At 57.0% G+C, this 16031-nt stretch overlaps 1 protein-coding gene across 3 annotated transcripts in view; it reads left to right on the forward strand.

Annotated features, from left to right (window-relative positions):
* The window catches only part of RBFOX3 (RNA binding fox-1 homolog 3), a 395456-nt gene that overhangs the window by 212383 nt on the left and 167042 nt on the right, over positions 1-16031 (forward strand). For all 3 annotated transcript variants that reach the window (XM_079131106.1, XM_079131104.1, XM_079131105.1), the window contains exon 3: positions 9796-9900. The gene's annotated coding sequence lies outside the window, so the exon portion shown is untranslated. The remainder of the gene's footprint in view (positions 1-9795; positions 9901-16031) is intronic.

Genomic DNA, 16031 nt, shown 5'->3' on the forward strand with positions numbered 1-16031 from the left:
CCCAGGTGCCTCTCTGCTCCTGCCCCCTGTGCCCCCCGCTGTTCTGTAGCTCACCCCCACCTCCCCATCCATGCCCATCTCTTCTTTCCCTGCTCGCTGACATTTTCCTGGGCAACTTCTTGTGTCTTATTTCATAACCAGAGGCATATCTGACATTCGAGCCGCTCAGAGGGCTAGCTCCTGCCGCCCGAGCAGGTGGGCTCCTGGAAGCCGGGCTCACAAGCCTGTCTGGGGCATCTCCGCTGTCCTCCTGGAGTTCTCTGCGCTGGGCAGGCCCATAGCAGCGGCCCTTGCCTCTCTCCCTCTCGGCTCCCTGCTGCCTGCACCCTTCCCCTTCCCCTCTAGGGCCCCAAGAAGGGAAGAGCTCACACGCCACAGTTCTGGTGAGGACTCTCCCACCTGTGGTCCATGGAAAAGCTGGATGGGATGCTTTACATCCCGCTTGGAAGTGCTTTTGTGTCCAGCTTAGCCGGGAGTGGGAGAGCTGGGTGGGGTCCAGAGGAGGCCGAGCGGGACGTCTGGCCCAGGGGTCCTGGCTGCCATGTTGCTGTTCCAGGTGAGCGCCCTGGGCTTTGCCATGACATTGAGGAGTTGGCATCTCACACGGGGAAGACACCTGGATGGTAAATGTGGCCTTAGAAGACCCTGGTGTCCACACACCCTGGCTCTAGCATGCCCTTTGTTTTAAGCAGACCAGTGTTCCCTGCCCACTGGAATCTGCAAAACAGAGACCATCAATCAGATCCTTGAGCTGCATTTCACGGTTCTTGGCTTCAGGCACTGCTGCCTTGGGTTCTGCTCTCCTGGGACCCTCTGCATCTGTGGACAGCTACCCCGGCGGGGCCACCAGTTGCTCCTGGCAGAACATGCCACCTCCTTTGTGCCGGGTAGGTGGCTCCTCGGAAGATGGAAACCCCTTTGCTGCTTACCTGTCAGCAACGGCAAGAGCCAGCAGCAGCTCTGACCTGCGGTGCCTCCACAAACCTTCTGCTGCAAACAGTGGAATTCTGCTGAGGCTTCGGGGGGCGAGGCGGATACACACTGAGAATCACTGTTCTGTGTCCAGGGCACTCCTGGCCGCTCGCAGGTGTGGGCAAGTGTCGTTCCCCAAGCCCGCCAAGGGCAAGCATGGGGATGGACATGAAGAATTTTGGATAGAGCAGAAGAACTTTTTCTGGCAGTGAGGAAAAGGTTGCCAAAGGAGGGTGGGCACAGGAGCGCCTTGCTGGGCAGAACTAAAAATCACACCGATTCTCAGGGATCAAAATCAGTTAAAGAGGGCGCCTGCCTGAAGGCAGGAAAATGGACAGAGTGGACGTCCATGTTCTTCAGTCAGGAAAAATGCGGTCCTGCTGAGCAGCCAGGGTGGAGGCTGCTGCCTCTGGCTATGACTGCCAGCCCCAGCGGTGGGCCATTCTCATGCCAGGAATCCTTATGGTGGCACCAAGAGTCACATGAGCAGTGGTCAGGAGGCAAGTCCACCATAGCCTTCCGGAGAGTTCTCTACATCTCAGGAGCCACCAGCCACTCAAATGGGCCAACAAGACAGGACATCACCCACCAGCAGAGGCAAGTTGATCTTCTGCTTTGCACCAGAACCAGAGTGGTGTCCCGGGTAACATCCTGGGTCATTGCCACCGAAGCCAGTCTCCAGGGACCTCCACGTACAGGGTCTCATCTCAGCCACCAGCAGGAGCCTCCTTGTTCTTTCTCTCCTCCTCACCCCTCTCCACCTCTGTACACTCGGCCTCTCCTGCTGTTCTCTCCTTTTCCCTTCTGCAGAGGATCATGAAGCCCAAGTCCCCTTTGGGTGACATCGTGTGACTTTTCTTCCTTCTTTGCTCCAATCTGTCAAAACTCCTGTTAGGAAAGAAGAGCAGGGGAAGCCTTGTGGAAAGTCGGTCACCTAAGAGGAGGCCACCTGGAATCAAACCTGCCCTCCAGGGGGCCCTCTTGGGGAGAGCTCAAAGCCGGCTGCAGCCCCGTCCCTCGCCTCCCGTCCTCCCATGGCTGAATTTCAAAATGCAGTCTTGGTACACCATTTTCCAATAAAGCCTCGTTAGGCCGTTAGGCAAATAATGATAACATCACCGTGCTACGGTGCAGACCCGCTCTTGATCGCACCGTGGAGAGAGGGCGCGGAACGGCGTGGAGTCGGGCTTATGGGCTGGGGGCAGGGGGCACGCAGGGGACCTGTGCTGTTTTTATTCCGTAGAGCTCGCCGGATCCTCTACCCTCAGCAGTTTCGTGTCCTGGATTTTAACATTTGATCAGCGGCATCCTCCGTGTTGGAGTTTCTGATGATCCACCTTGGCCTCTTTTTTTTTTCCCTGGGCTGGGTTTCTTCTTGGCCGCTGGTTAAGCAAATAACACCTGGAGTATCCAGGTCTTCAGGCTCAGAATGCTTTTATTTCACTCATGATGGGAATCAGCCACCGTCAGCGCCAGGGCTCCAGCTGACAGCTCTCAGACCATGAGCCGGGATACTCGTAGACTCTGCTGACAGACAGCAGGCGAGCAGCTTGGGAGAGGGCGGCTGACGACGTGCTGAAGGCTTTTCCCAAGCCGTGTGACAATTGTTTTAAAAGGGAGGGGAGTGTTAAAAAAAAAAAAGACATTTCTTAAAATGACGAAGTGGTGAGCTTAACTCACACTCCTAGGAAAACCTCCGTGAACCGACGGGGAAGCCGTGAGGTTGAGTGAGATTTGTCAGCTGGGCCTCAGCTCTTGCTCCGCTGGGAGGACAGCCCAGGAGAGAGGGCTACCTGGGGTTGATTCGCCTGGTCCCCACCAAGGATCCTGAGTCTTTTACAGACATTTTGAAGATGTGATTCTAACCACCTATCAAGTACCTACACCACCCACTGGTTACCTGGGAAGCAACTCATTAATTACGGAGGGGAAGCAGATGAAGCCAGTTGGCCGATCCTGTGGCTCCGTGAGGCGTCTCAGAGCCCAAGGAGGATGAGTATGCTGCCCTTTTACAGTCCAGGGAAGAAACCCTCTTCTCCATAACCCCTGCCACGGCTACCGTGCTGCTTTCAGGACATGCTCAGGATTCCATTGCCAGTGGGACATTCTGGGGTGCAGCCATGGAAGCACCCTGTGCCTGTGTACAGCCTGGTGGGGTGAATCCAGCGCGCCCGGCCAGCAGGGCCTCTGCTGGGTGAAGCTGCAGCCTTGCTCCAAGGTTCACGTGGGGCTGAGCCAGCCACATTGACCTGGCTGCTGAATCAATAGCGACTTCCTTACGGTCGTTTTGTTTGGAGAGAAACATCTACAATTTGATGCATCAGGTCTGGTTTGGTAGAAAGATGCAGACTTTGGAATAGGAGTGATCGGGGTCTGCAGTGCAGCCGGGCTACCCGCTGACTGCATGGCCTTGGACTTGTGGCCATCCAGGGCTGGTCTTTTTGTCTGAATGACCATGGGATGATCCTGGGAAAAACAGGGGGAGTCCTCGTGGAATGTTGAGTCTTTACTTTGAGGGTTGTGTGTGCATGTAAGTGTGAGGGTGCAAGGTGGTTACGTGTGTGTGTGTGTGTGTTTTAGGCTGGGCAGACAGCTGTCAGCAGGGCTGCAAAAAAATTACTGGGTCCCTTGTTAAATTTGAATTTCAGATTAACAATGAATAATTGTTCACATAAGTATGTTCCAAATGTTGTGTGGTACATACTTATACTAATGCTACTAAGGCATTGATCTAATATTGTCAATTTGAACTGGGTGTCTGGTGCCTTGATTTGCTAAATCTGGCCATTCTATCTGGAACAGAGTTTAGTTGTAAAGGCTAGATGCATAAAAGCAGGTGTGCAGAGGCCTGGGGGCGGGGCTGCTCAAGAGAGGGCCTGACTGCCACTCAGCTCTGCAAGCCCCGCCTTCCAGGTTGCTGTCTGGGTGGGAGCCGCCTCCCTTTCTCAGGACGGGGAGTCTCCACCGCATAGACCAGAACTGAACTGCAGACGGCCAGGGCCCTGAGCCCTGGCTGGGAGCCAAGGCAGTAGCCACAGCTCAGGGGTCCTGTCTACTCATTGACCTGGGCACTGCTAGTGTTTTCTTTTGAACCTCCGCCGTCTGTTTCCCTGGTGGTGTTTGCTCTTCCCTGAACCCCAGAGCTCAGACCAGCTGCCTGGCAGTTTTGATGCACTGCCCAGTCTGCCTTCTGGGTCCTAGGGTTCTCCTACAGTTCCACCATGTCTAGGCCACCCGAACCTTGTCTGTTTGTGGCCTCCAAGGCCCCCTCCAATTTTCACTTGGCAAATTATACCTGGTCCTCCCAGCCTGCCCCGTGGGTGCTGTCAGCCCTGGCAGGTTCGGGCCTGGCAGCAGGTGCACAGACACTTGCAAAGAGGAACTAATAGGAAATGGAACGGCTTTCTTCCCTGAAGACCCCTCCCAGCCCTGCACCCTTGTGGTGCGAATCGTTTTCAATCCGATCTCGCGTTTATCGAAGTCCCTGCAGGGTTAGCTCAGGAGACTTCTCCTCAGCCTCTTCCAGCGGCCTTGTTTGCCAGAATCCCCTCCACGTGCCGGTTAAGCGTTTCCATTAACATCCTGTGCATCAGGGACCTCCGGGGTGGCGGCTCGTGGCAGCCCGCGGGAGCACCAGGCTTATTTTAATTGGTTTGAAACTGCCTCTGCCGGCCGCAGAGGGGTCCCTCTCCTTGAGTAATGACCTGGAATTTGATCACGCGCATTTCGATAGCCTGTAACACTGGAAGCCTCGTCACGTGAGATCAAAGCAAGAGCCGGCTTTGCGTCTACCCAGCCGCTGGAGCCTGAGCAGCAGCCGGGAAGGGCCCAGCAGGAGCAAGACAGAGCCCTCCTGAGCCAGGGTCTGGCTTGGCGGGCCCTGGGATCCTGTGTCCATCTGCCCCTGCAGAGATCACAGGGCTGCGGACAGCCTTCCAGAACAGAGCAGCTGGCCCCACAGACTCCACCAGGGGCATGTGCCCCCACCCTGCAGCCCCACCCTCCAGGGCGAGGGGTGGAGGAGGCAGCCTCTGCGGGAACTCTGCGGTTTCCTGTTGGCATGACAAGGAGAGGGAGACGCCATGCCTGTGCCCAGCACTTTCCGGCGTCCTCAGTGAGCATCTCCCTGGGGACCAGGGAGAAGGATGCCAGGGAGGCACAAGTGGTCTAGAATCGGGAGGCGCATGCTGGGACTGTACCGCTGTCTGCTCCCTCTTGAGTGGGGCTGCCTGGTTCCTTCCAGAATCACTTGCATAATGGTGTATCCGTCCGTCGGGCCTCAGGCCAACCATGCAGGCGTACCACCGAAGGCTCGGAACACGCTTGTGGGAGCTCTGTGACAGGCAGGCCCCTCGCTCCAGGGCTTGCAATCCAACCACGTTCCCCTAAAAAATACGAGGGCTTTGGATAATCAAGGCAAAACACAATAAATGTCTGCGTCCATCCATCGGTCAACCGCGGCTGACATTCCTCACCGAGGAACGAAGGCTTGAAGAGGCAGGGCAACATCGACAGCTCCGTGCCCCCCTGCACACAGCCTGTCCCTCCTCCACACCCGTCGCAGCTCCAGGCAGCCATTAGGGGTCTGTCCTCTTCCCGTAAGCACGCCCCACGGGCGGCCTGGGGGTGTCTCAAGTGCACACGTGGGCTCTTTCTGCAGCGAGCTTCCTGTTCAGCGTTGTGACCCGAGGGCTCCTCTGTGGTGGTGCTCGTGGCGACTTTGGAGAGCACCTCCGTGAGGTCTTGGTGCCTGTCTACTTGTACCCAGGTGTGCACCTCTCAAGGAGTGACTGGGCCTCAGAACATTCCAGATTCAGCCCTGGCTCTCCAAGGCCATGTCGCCATCAGCTGGCGCCCTGGTCCCTGTGTCTTCCTGTCTGTGCTCACACTTGTGACTGCCAGGCATGGCATCTTGGCAGAGTTGGCATTGCCTGATCCCCACACTTCTTTCTTATCTGCAAAGAAGTGGGACTCTTCCTCTACTCCCTTCCCTCCCCTCAGGACATCGGCCTGCACCTAGGAAAGACTGAAGGCAAACTCAAAGCCATTTTACTTCATACAAAAAAGAAAAAATTACACCATTCACAAATTTCTGGGCTTTCTCCTTAAGCCTGAGGCCCCTCATGAGCCGTCGGGACCCTGTGACTAAGATGGCCCCTCACCTCCTCCAAGTCAGTCTGGCCATGTGAGCCCCCCAGCTTACCTTGGCAGGACTGTGGACTCTCAAAGCAATCCTGGGAGAGGAGGCGGATCTTCCCAGAGGCTGGAAATACAGCGAACCCTCTATATCTGTGTATTCAACCAGCCATGGATTGGAAATATTCGGAAAAAATAATTGCTTCTGTGTTGAACAGGTACGGGTTCTCTTCCTGCACCATTCGCTGAACAATGCAGTACGGCAGCTCTGCACACGGCACTCACGCAGTGTTAGGTATTATGAGTGATCTAGTGAGGATTTAAAGTGCGCAGGAGGATGTGGGTGCATTATATGCAAATATTTCACCATTTTATGCTCGGGACTGAGTATCTGCAGATTTTAGTGTCTGTGGGGATCATGCTACAATTCCCCCTAGATACCAAGGCAACTGAATTTGCATCAGGATACAAAGTCACTCCTGGATGTGGGAGGAGGGGCAGGGAGTCCCTGAGCTGAGGAGTGCTTGGTGGCCGGATGACCCTGAAGCTTAGGAGCAAGGCCCCTCCCCAGGCAGGGATGCTGCTTCCACAGGCAGCCTTCTGGGATGTGAAGCAAGGTCCCCGTCCGCAAGAGGCTTGCGGTAGGAAGCAGAACTCGGGCCCAGTGCTGCAGACAGCAGGCCTGGACCTCCCTGGGCACCGAGCCTCCAGCAAGAAAGACAAGCCGCTCCCAGCCCCTCTCTCTGTCCAAGAGTATTCCTGGACACTTGGGGATTGCGGGGGCTCCCCCACACCCCATAGGCCAACACCAGCCTGAGCCCAGATAGCTCTACCTGGGGGTCTGCAAGGCTGGACCCAGGGTGGGAAGATTTGAGGTCAACGGGCACAGTGGCCAAAGGAACCAGTGGGTGAAGGAGAGAAGGGGTGCCGTGTGAAGCCCCCTGCCCTGGACTTGCTGAGCTCCGCTGCAGCTATGTGCCGGGAAGTTCAAAGACACAATGTCCCGCCTCTGGTGCTGCAGAGCAAGCCCCTGGGGGCCAGGCCAGCCTGCCCTGGCCCTGCTGCCCACACTCTCACATCTGTGCCTCCCTGCTGGAAGCCAAGGAGACGGTCATTCAAGAGTTGGTAGGACAGAGGGAAACCGAGTCATCAGCTGGCCGAGCTAGGCAGGGAAGGCTGCAGTGGTCACCGCCTGGGCTTTTCCAGAGTGCTGAGCCTCGGTTTCCCTAGCTTCACCATGAGTGCCATCGAGAGGCGCATCTGTCTGAGCAGCCTGCCGCCCTCTCCCCTTCCTGCTGGGGCCTCCTCTCCAGGAGGCAGGGGTGGCAGAGCACCCACCCACTGCACGGGTGCTGGGCCCCAGGGAGACCAGGGCCGCAGCAACGTGGTTTATGGAGCCAATGAAATCTTGTGTGTCAAGTCCAGAGGACCCTGAGGACTTTGCCAAGCTCCGAGGGGCCTGAGGGTGTCCTGCGCCTGCGTCTTCATGTACATGGGACAGGTCGGCGGACCCTGTCCCGGGAGGGCATGGGCCACCTGAAAGCCAGCAGTGCCATCCGCCCCATCTGGGACCTTGGTCTGCTCGGGCCTGCCGTCCTGACCTGATGGACGCAGTCTGGCGCCCCTGCCCTGGCAGCAGTTCTGGTCACAAACCTTCCGCGCTGGGAGCAGTCCTCAGCTGAGGCCCATGGGCTGTGGGACCTTCGCTGCCCGTGCCGCCCTGGCAAGCAAGTCGGGAGGCGCTGGATCTCCGCGTCACTGGGGATCTCCTCGCGCTCCTGAAAAACCCGCGCCTTCCCTGAACTCCGCTCCCCTCTCCGCGCCCTCTGTCTTGGGAGATTGCCTGCTGGGCCTGATTCCCGAGCCAGCAGGGCAGCAGCAGTGCAGAGAAGCGCCCGCCTCGCTGCGCCAGGACCCTGGGAATCGATTCTGAAGGTGATTGGTCGTGGCAGCCTGCTAACTGTGGCGCTTTCCTCGCAGCTATTGATACATCATCAGAATGGAGAGGCGATAGGCAGCAAGGGGGAGAGGGGGTGGGCCACCGCGCAGCAGCCCCAGGGAGCCCAGTGCTGGGGGAAGCGGAAGCCAGGCCTGGGGTGTCCCGGACACAGCCCTGCCAACCTCACGGGGACTCAGGGAGCCAGGAGGGTCCAGGCTGGTGACTGTGCTGTTCTTGTCCCAAGCTGGGCAAGGGCCCCTGCTGTCCCCATCCTCCTGGCCCACTGTGCCACAGCTGGGGTTCTGCTCCCCACCCCCAGCAAGAAGTGGCACTAGGCAGAGTGAGAGGCAGAGGTGGATTTATTGACGGACAAGGTCGTTCTAGGAATCCACTCTGGGAAGTACCAGGAGGCTCGGTAGGATCAACTCTCAGAACCTAAAGGAGAAAGAGAGATAGACTGACAGATGGATGGCTAGACAGACAAGTATACACAGAGATTCATGGACACACACAGCTGTGTGTAAATCTGAGCCCTACAGAATGGGCTCCTACACAGTGGGGCTACCAGGCCTGACCTCTGCAGGGTGGGCGGGCAGGTTGGTTTGGATCCTCGGGCAGGGTTGATCTTGAGGCATTTTCGTTGCTCAACAAGTCTGTTTTGGTTGGGGAGATAGCTCAGTCGGTAAAGCGCTTGCCTTGCAAGCACAAGGCCCTGGATTCGATCCCCAGCACCAAAAAAAAATAGTCTGTTTTGCTCTTAAGGCCTTCAGCTGATTGGGTAAAGCCCACCACCCCATTATGGAAGCCCATCTCTACTGAAGTGAACCCAGTCACTCAAAACCATCACAACAAAACCTAGATGTGTGTTGGGCTGGATCCCTGGAGACGATGGCCTGGCGAAATGGAGAAAAACCCACCATCAAAAGCCCTAAGACCCCAGGATATCAACAGATGGGCCTGGGGGCAGTGAACTTCTGGAAACAGGATTCACATTTCTGCATGTTTTGTGGAAAATGGGCCCCTGGCTCTCTTTAGTTTTTTGACGGCAAAGGGGCGGGAGCTGAGGCTCTCGGGAGTGGCAGAGCCTGCTCCCTCCACAGAAGGCCTAGGCCTGGCCGAGCCACGGGGAAGCCGGAGGGAGGGCGGGTAGAGGTCCTTAGCTCCCATGTGTTTGCAGATGGGACCTCTGCAGGGGGCCCAGGCAGCCACTGGGGGCTGTCGTGTGGGAGGATGAGGAAGGGCAGGAGGGGAGGGGCCCCCTGGGAAGATGTGGAAGGAGGAGGGTGGGCAGGAGCCTTGACTGGCTTGCACAGCTGGCTCTGTGGACAGGCGAGGTCTGCTCTGGCAAGGCCATGGCTGCACCAGGAACGGAAAGGGCATGGGGAGGGAGGAGAGGCTCGGTGGGGAGGTCAGGCCTGCAGAGGGGTGCGGCCAGCTCTCGGGGGCCCAGGCCCCAGTCTCCAGAATCTGGGGCCTTAAGGGGACCGCAAGGATTTAAAGCAACTTTTTTTTTTTTTTTTTTTTTTTTTTAATTCGCTGAGCCGTGCAGTGGTAAACAGAGGTGCCTCATTGAAGCTTCTCCCTGGCTGACGTTTTTCTCGTCGGAGGTGTTCAAACGACGCTGTTCCCATGACACTCGGTCCTGTGATATTTTTAATCAAGAGCACAGGACAGCGTGTGTCTGATGCATTCCAGATATTCAGAGATTGAAAATGATTTCCTTCTCTTGTTTTCTTTTTAAAATGCAGCGTGAAGTCAGAACCACTGGAGGAAACCCTGCCGGCCTCCCAGCGAGCTGGTCTGCAGGCCCTTCGGTGGGAACCTGTCCCAGGAGCAGCCCCTTCGGCAAACAGGTGCGTGTCCCTTTGTGCAGAGCTTTCTACTGGGTCCCGGATGGTCCTCAGAGGCCCTGGAGCTACCCCCAGCTTGGGGAGCCATGTGCAGATGGGCGTCAGCCTGGGGAGCCGCAGTCTGCGGAGAGGAGGGTCCGCAGGGTCCCACTGCTTGGTTCCTGTGCCCCCTCCGTGTTTCTCACCTGCCCTTACCCAATTCCCTTACCAAAATGCAAATCAGCGAGTGTATAATAGATAATTAATAGACTGATCAGCCAGCAAGGGAGGTAAGTAGATAAATAATTTTAATTATCCTTGGGTTGCCCATAAATTCCCTCACTGCCTTTTTATTAAACTCTCTGTTTACAGGACTCATTTATATTCCATGTCATTGTGCCAATCCCTCCCCGCCTCCTTGGTGGCTCCCACCGGCTCTGACCTAGAGGGGAATAATGCGCGTGACCGCAGGCTCCCTTCCCAACAAGGCCCACTGCCGGCACAGCTGGTGGAGGGCTTGGCCCAGGCAGCCAGAGGGCTGCAGGAGGGAGGCTGGAGCCCAGCTCAGCTGAAGCGCTTGCTCGCATCCCAAGGTGGCTGTCACCCTTACTCAGACCGCCTGGGGACCTTTATCACACTTGGCGCCCGTGTGTAGATCTGAGCTCATCTTCCCCCCAGGGATGGCCTTGGCCTATTAATAGCCCTGGCCGATGTTCCTCATTGCTCTGAATGCCAAGAGAGAAAGTGGGTTAATAAATATAAAAGAAAACTCCCTCGGAGGCCCTGGGCCAAGCTCTCTCCCAGGCTGTCCAAGAGTCATGGCTGACGAGGCCCAGATGGACGAGGGCTCCCTGCGCCTGTCCTTCATCCTCCTCCGGACACAGGCCAGAGCCCCTTCTGGCGGGTCGGGGGATCGATGGAGGCAGAGCTGTGCCAGGTTTCTAGGGAGCTGGGGGTGGAGGAGGGGCCCAGGGACGGGTGGGTGGAGGCGGCTCCGGGTGGCCTCCTTGCGTCTGGCGCTGTGAGCGCCACAGGAAGGGGCAGCTCCGCTTCCTCGCGCTGTCCCACCCACTGCATCCTTTCTCCACCTGTGGCCTTCAGTACGGAGGGCGGTGGAGGCGCCCCGTCTGGGAGTCCTCTGCAGAGCAGGGGGCCTTGCCTCTCGGATCCCTCCTGGGAGCCACCTGTTGGAGACAAAGTCAGACTGTGGATGTTGATGCTTCTGTGAAATGGAAAATAGCTGAGCCCTAGCAGGTGGCCAGCGACTGAGTCTGGGTGGCCTCGGGTTGCCACCCGCATAGTCTCTGCCTGCGGCCGGCCCCTGGCTCCGTTGCAGGCAGGCCCTTGACTGTTTGCGGGGCCACACTCTTTCTGCTGGTTTTTCCACCCTCCAGGGCAGGGGGAGTTAGAGCTGAGCAGATGGAAAGGTCTTTTTAGTTTGACTCGGTGGAGTTAAAAATCTGAAAAATGGCCCAGTGGAGACTCCCTGCCCTTTCAGGAGTTCGTTAGCTCAGAGCCGTGCAGCCAGCCCACGCTGGCCTCTCTGTCGGCCTCCGCCCTGAGCTTGGTCCAGGGCCACGCTGGAGTCGCCCCAAGCCCAATTCAACGCGTTCCGTCTGCTCTGCCCTGGTTGGCTGATGGGTGGTCAGGCTGCAGAGGCAGGAGCACATTTGTCTGGAACCAAGGGCTAGCCCAACCAGGCAGCTCCCGTTGCTTTGGGTTTTCTGGTGGTTTCGTGGACAGTTTCAGGGTTTCTTGCCTGTTTCTGCTTCGTGGAGCGAAGGTGGGAGGGAAAGGGGAAAATTTGAATCAAAGTCAGGACCAGCCCAATCCCCACTGCCGCCTGTCCCCGTGACTGCCAGGCGGGGCTCTGCTGGGGCACTCTGTCCCATTCTTCCCACACACCCTGCCGAGGGCCACAGTCAGGGAGGGGATAATGACAGATGATAGACAGCCAGAGGGACGCTGCCCATCCTGGCCAGCCCTACCCCATCAGCACGGTCTGAGGGCAGGGGCGAGGCTGGGACTTCACCTGTCCCCAGACTGGGGGTCTGGACGGTCATGGAGTGACTTACGGTCCACTGGGAGAAATGGTGAGGGAGGAGCCGCAGCAGATGAGGGGTTTGATTCTCCCGGATCTGGGAGCAGGCATGAGCCCCGTCCTCTTGCTCAGAGATGCCGTCCCACATCAGGGCAGACCCTCCTGCTGCCACCCGAGTGCCACCAGAACCCAGGAGGGATCCTAGAGTGGAACCAGGAGTGGCGGGCCGCGCAGCGAGTCTTCCTTCTCCTCTCCTGGTGATCCGTCGTTCTCCTTCCCTGGCATTAGGAGGTTCGGAGACCTTCGGCAGGATCCGTGTTTCCTTTTTAAATAGAAGCTAATTCTTTTCATCATTATTATGCAAGCAATAGCTGTTCCTCCTAGAAAATATGGACAAAGAAATCAAAGGAAGCAAAAGGACCCACAGTCCAAACCAGGGATGTCCCGCTTGCACCTCCCTGTAACGGCCTCCCTAGGGGTTTCTGCCGCAGGGGAAGCAGGGTGCTTTGCGAGGCAGGGTCGGGTGTTTTCAGTGCTTTGTGACCTGTTTTTGTTGCTGCTGCTTACCAGTATCTTCAGGAGCATATTTCTAGGTTGGTGTTCGCTTCCGTTGTGATATGAATATTGTTTCGCTGCACAGAAGCACTGTAATTTACTTAACTAAGCCCCTCAGGCCTGTTTTCAAGTACTGAGAGAGGCATTAGCCACTGACCCTCTTTCCAAAACTCTTCGCCACACTTTGAGAAGCCATAAGATTAATTTTCCAAACAGGAATTAGGAAATGATTATTCACATTATAAAGCAGTATGCAAACAGAGACTCCAAAGAGCTTCTTTGAAAAATGGGCTCCCCCAGGCATCAAAGCCCGCCACAGCGAATAAAATCCCCGCTCACCACAGCAGCACAGAGGGGCACATCTGTCTTCCCGCCCCTGCCCTTCCTTCAGGGAGGGCTTTCCTGGGTACCCGGGGCGTGTGCATGTTTGCAAACACCGGCATGCACGTGGGCGGACACTCATGTACCTAAGACATGCCTGTAGACACACAGGCACACATGTGAGCACAGGCATGCTTGTGTTCACCACAGGCAGTACACACACACACCTGTGCTCACACAGCCATGCGGTCGGGCACACACCCAGGGCCCATGACAGTACGCAGGTGCAGCTGGTGTTTAGACATTGTCAGCTTGTCCCTGCTGTCAGCTGAAAGGTGACGTTAATTTAATTCCTTATTAATCTCACTTATTTGTCAGGTGATCTGCTAGCAACCAGCCCTTACTAGGGAATAAACCATCACTTCTCTCTCAAAGATAAAGGGAAATAGATGTTGATGGGGTTGGGCAGGTCAGTGGCCCTCGCCCATGTTACCCACTATTTAATGAGACAAGCGGACATCCCTTGGAAGAGGAAATGCTTAGAGACGTTGCATGAAGCCAGGTTAAAGGAAACCCCAGGCCTGCAGGTTGGCATCCACAGGTGGCACATATGTGGGGCGCCAGGTGGTTTGCCATCCATCCAGTGGGGTCACCAGCGCCTGCCCAGTGTCTGCCCTGACAAGCTGACCAGAGGCCACCACCTCCCCACGCAGCCGGAAGAGTGGAGCAGAGGCCTTGGGAGAACTCCCCACGGGCGCAGCTCTGTGGCACCCAGCACCCCAGCCCCAGCTCTGGGACCTCACGTTCGGTTCTGGTGCATGCATTTAAAACATAAGGCGTTGAACTGAGATCTACATAACTGAAGAAAACCTCAGGCGACAGTCCTGTGGCTTTGGTCAATGGCGACACAGTGCGGTCACCTGCCCCATCCAAGAGGAGCCGTGCTCAGGCTCATCCCACGTTCTGCTCGGAGTCTCAGTGCCTGGCACTCGCCCCAGCACCACCAGCCTTCCCGCCCTTTCCAAAACGGAAACCCCGGGAGCCGGGGGAGCTTGGCCGAGCAAATGGACTGCGCCATCCACTCCCTTGCGCCCCCCAGCTCCGTTCTCGCAGCACCTGTCTTGGGAGAGCCTGCCGGGCTCCAGCAGCACCTGAATTGAACCCTGGCTCCATCTCCCGCTGGCAGCTGGCTCCACCTCTCCGCCTCAGTCTCCTATCCCCCAAATGGGCCAAGGCATCTTTCTTGAAGCTGCTGGCAGGGTGGGAGGGGTGACCATCCTGGAGGAACCCCGGCTGTGCACACTTTTTCAATTTTATTTTCCACTCTGGTCCACTATACTGAAAAAGTTGTCTTCTTGACCATTTTTAGTGCCGTGGCATGAGTCATCCACCTCCAGAACCTTTGCATCCTGCACAACTGCTGCTCTGTCCCCACTGAACTGACCCCGTCTCTCCCCACCACCCCCAGCAGCCCCCTTCTGCTTTCTACCTCCGAGTCTGACTGCTCGAGAGACCACCTGGACGTGTGGGCGCTCACAGTGCTTCTCCTCGAGGTCAAGTTTATCTTACTGAGCAAACTGACCTCAAGATTCTTCTGTGTGACACGTGCCAGGGTTTCCCCTTCTAAGGCAGAACAGTAGCCCAGTGTGTGGACGAGTAGACCGCATTCTGTTGGTTGCTCGTCTGTTGATGGACACCTGACTTCTTCCACCTTTGCTATTGAGAGCAGAGTGGCCATGTGCGAATTGCTCATTTATTAATCTGTCTGGAAGTGCTGGACACTGGACTGACCTGGAAACCTGGTCTCTGGTACAGCCCGTGCCTCCGCCCTCCTGCCCCACACTCCAGACAGCCCTGGTGAAACCACCTGCAGACAGCCTTTGGGTGATCAGGAAGGGCCCTTGAGCGTCCCTGGGCATCAGCCTGCTCAGGTGCCTCTTGGTGGTACTTGTCTTGGTGTTCCCCCAGGGCCTAGAAAGGGTGACCAGGAGACTAGACAGCCAGGGAGTCAGTCACAACTGCGAGCATTATTGTGACAACAAGATAATCACCCAAACTCCTTCCAGCAGTTCAGGCAGCCCCAATGTCCACTTCTATAACCAACTCGGTGGCCGTCATCCTGCCCTCCATGTTCAAAGCTTAGTCTACCTACCTGCTCCCTCTTCCTCCTGGATTTTCCCCCATAAATATGTACATATTTATCTCGTTTTTGTTGAGAAGTGGAAGTCATATGTATCACAATTGGCCGTGGCCTAACCCGATCTGCTCTTGGGACAACATTTGTCTTTCCCTCCTCCCCAGCTCTCCTGGGTTCTGGGTGGAGCCAGTGGGGCCTGTGGCCTCTTAGCTGGGGAGGCTGGGAGTCCAAGGGGTGGGCTGGGCTTGTTCCTTCCGAGGCCTCATAAATAAAAGGCCGTGAGTGGTCTGGGGGGACTGGCTGACCAGAGAGGCTGAGGGGCTGTGTCCGGCCTGGTAGGTGGCCCTGTTCCCGGAGTGCCCTCATGTCTGTCCCTCCATGTGAGTCTGGGCCCATCTCTCTGCTCACGACGCCACTCAGAGTGGATGCGGGTCCACCCTGATGGCCTCCTTTGAGCTTCATCATCTCTGTAAAGACCCTACCTCTGCATGTGGTCACATCCTAAGGTCCAGGGGGTTAGGAGTTGACAGGACCAGAGGCCGGTGGCCCCTGACTTCTTACTTCACGCGTAGGCTCTTCCTATGCTCCTCCTCTGGCCCCAGGGGGCTTTGCAACCCTGCTGAGTCTCAGCAGCCTCTTCAGTTTCAGACTCTGGCCTGGGAGCCTCACAGTCGGCAGGCCGCCCTCGCGCACGTGCAATGCTCTCCAATCGATTCCCGCCAGGGCGCCGGCTGTTTACTTCTGTCTCTCCAGGCCATTGAGGTCAATAGCACAATGGTGTTGTGTCTTAGCAATGCCCACCCCACAGACCTCTGCCCTCCTCCACTTCATTTGGGAAAAACCACTCAGCTCTCCTGCCCCCACCATCATCCTCAGAGGTGGGCAGCAGGAAGAGTGGCCCAGCCTCCCTGGGGACACTGCCCATCAGAGGACACTGGCTCTGAGCTGGTGTCTTTTGACATGGGTCCCAGGACAGCAACGTGTGCTGGTCCGCTGACGTGCTGCATTCTGGGAGGGGCGGCCTGGCGGCTTGGTGCCCGCGGCACTTTCCTAGCACTCCGCCACACACTGGTTGCTAAAATGCTGCCTTCCCCGGCTGGC

This window comes from Sciurus vulgaris, assembly GCF_902686455.1.
Source record: "Sciurus vulgaris genome assembly, chromosome: 3".
In the NCBI taxonomy this organism is placed as follows: domain Eukaryota; kingdom Metazoa; phylum Chordata; class Mammalia; order Rodentia; family Sciuridae; genus Sciurus; species Sciurus vulgaris.